Consider the following 2,671-nt stretch of genomic DNA (forward strand, 5'->3'; position numbering starts at 1 on the left):
AAATAAAAGTGCTAAGAGTTAACACTATGAAACTCTGTCCTACAAATATACCTGAAATGTGAGAGACCAGCATTGGCAATAGTGTGTGTCTGTAATAGCAGGAAGTGGTCAACTAAAAAACACCCATCGTCAACTCAACTGCCATTGACGACTGTGGTTTAAGATTTCAAATCTACACATTCAAGAAGACCCAGTATCTCTCCACAGTAGAGTAAAACAGCACACACACACCCACCACCACCACCACCACCAACAACAACAACAACAAGCAAACAAACAAACACCACCCGCTTCAGTCTCTTAGTAAGCGTAAGTAAGTCCATTGCGCTTGTCTGGCGGTAAATCAAACGTCTAGGCTTGTACTGAACAGTTTACCCAACTAAAAAAATGGTGAGAGTTAACAGCAACGTAAGCTAAACTGAAGTACTGGGTTTGATGCTGATCCAAACCCCAGACCTTGTAATATGCTTAGGTGAGAGGTCACGGATATATTCTTAATGGTCACCGAAAACGAACAGAGCTAATGGACTTCCGCCTTTATTGAAGAAATGGTGGTGACATATTACATTCTTCTCCCCAAATCACACAAAATCTCCAGAATGATTTGTCTATTCAGGGACAATGTTGAAATGAATTATGCGTAAGCATTCTTGCTGATGTATGAGTGAACGGAATGAAATCCAGTGCTGAGACTTTACATGGTCAACTCTCTTGCTTCTGTTTTAGTTGTGGTATAGTATAGCAAGGCATAGTTTGGAAAGTTTGGAGGAATAACAGATCTGTAGCAAATACTAATAAAGTCAACGATACACCATTATTTCTCAGGTTCAGTGACTGAAGCTTTAGCCAAGGCTATGGAAGTGCCCATATAATCCTAAACAACACCATTCCTGAAAGCTGGGGAGCAGCTACTGGGTTTAAAACGTGTCCAGCCAACAGCCAACATGGCGGCTCCCTGTGTGTCCTGCTCTTTCCCCTCCACGCTCTCACGCTGTTAGGGTTAGTCTATGCCAGAGGCCTGGGTACTGGACAACCTCGACAGTTGACTGGCAGGCGGGTCCCGGGTCCCAGCTATTAAAGCTAATACATACCACAGTTGTAACAACAAAGAAAGATGTCCAAGCCTCAAGACAGGCATCGTGTACAGAGGATTTTATTAAAAAGCAGGTTGAAAACTTCAGCATAGGGAAGAGGCCCTTAGCCAACACGATGGGAGAAGATCCAGAAACTTTTACCGAAGAGGATGTTGACAGAGTTATTGCTTACCTTTTTCCAAGTGGTTTGTTTGAGAAGCAAGCCAGGCCGATGATGAAGCATCCTGAACAGATTTTTCCAAAACAAAAAGCAACCCAGCAGGGAGAAGATGGCCGTCCATTTATTTCATTTTCTCTTCTATACTGGCAAACAGTCATACTATTCATTAATTCACGAAGTGTATGGAAAGAGCCTCCAGCTAGAAACACACAGAGGTCCACTTTCAGAAAAAAAACTGAGTCCAGAGACCCGACTGGCAGCAGATGGCTGATTAAGGAGGAACTAGAAGAAATGTTAGTGGAAAAACTGTCAGATAAAGATTATGTGCAGTTCATGCAACTGCTGGAAAAGTTATTGACATTGCCATATGGGCCTGCGGAAGAAGAATTTGTGCAGAGGTTCCGCAAAAGTGTAACTATTCAATCAAAAGAGCAGGTGATTGAACCGGTGCAGTATGACGAGCAAGGCATGGCCTTCAGCACCAGCCGAGGCAGGAGAAAGTGCCACAGCAATGGCGGTTGTTTACGAGCATGGAAGTGGGAAGATCCATGTGAAGGGAGCTGATTATCTGCTTTACTTTCCCGTCACAGAGGACAGAGAACAGTTGATGCTCCCTTTCCACTTCCTGGACCGGCTGCAAAAGCACGGTGTAACCTGCACGGTGGGCGATCGGCGCAGGCAGGCGTCATACGCTTGGCAATGGCCAAAGCTTTATGCAGCTTCATCAGTGAGGACGAGGTTGAGTGCATGAGTCAAGCTGGACTACTTACTCCTTACCTACGGGTCAGAGAGTGGAAGAAGCCAGGTCAGGAGGGTGGTGGAAGAAAGTTCACCTGGAAGAAGCGCTAACTAAGGTTTTCATAGGCTAACGAGGAGCACCTGTGCTATATACCTGGCTCGGGGTTCGGGGTACACGCGTTCATGTACTCTGACCAAGGGCAGACAGCATATTTAGACATTGTTTTGGGGTTGGAGTTACAACATGACTAATTTTTAAGTGCTGTTTTGTTGTAATTACCATAAAAATAATACAAATAACAAACAAACAAACAAAAAACATGTTCATGCACTAGGGGTCACCCACTGTGGGATGACTCATCCCTAACAGGCTTGAGGGCCAGCTGCCCCAAAAGTAAAAAAGATACTTTCTGAGAACCAACCTGGGTCTGCCTAAGGGTCTTAGCAACAGCAGCTGAAACATGATCTGGAGATGACCCGGACCAATGAGAGGCAGCAATGTCACACCAGCAGATGCATATTCATCAGACCTCCCCCCAGGGTTGGGTGGATGGTATATAAGGCTTGCCTCTTCCTGAATAAACTGAGCTTGTTGTTTCGACATTCTCCCGGAGTCTGTGTGGTTTGTCTCTGTGCCTACTTGGCCCCCTCCCCCAAAGGGAACACAGGACCCTGCTAC

At 45.4% G+C, this 2,671-nt stretch overlaps 1 pseudogene; it reads left to right on the top strand.

Annotated features, from left to right (window-relative positions):
• Positions 1-839: 839 nt before the first annotated feature.
• Positions 840-2,155, top strand: LOC128117311 (28S ribosomal protein S9, mitochondrial-like; annotated as a pseudogene).
• Positions 2,156-2,671: the final 516 nt, after the last annotated feature.

The sequence above is a fragment of the Peromyscus californicus genome, unplaced genomic scaffold, assembly GCF_007827085.1.
Source record: "Peromyscus californicus insignis strain IS unplaced genomic scaffold, ASM782708v3 Scaffold_21__1_contigs__length_65335640, whole genome shotgun sequence".
Classification (NCBI taxonomy): domain Eukaryota; kingdom Metazoa; phylum Chordata; class Mammalia; order Rodentia; family Cricetidae; genus Peromyscus; species Peromyscus californicus.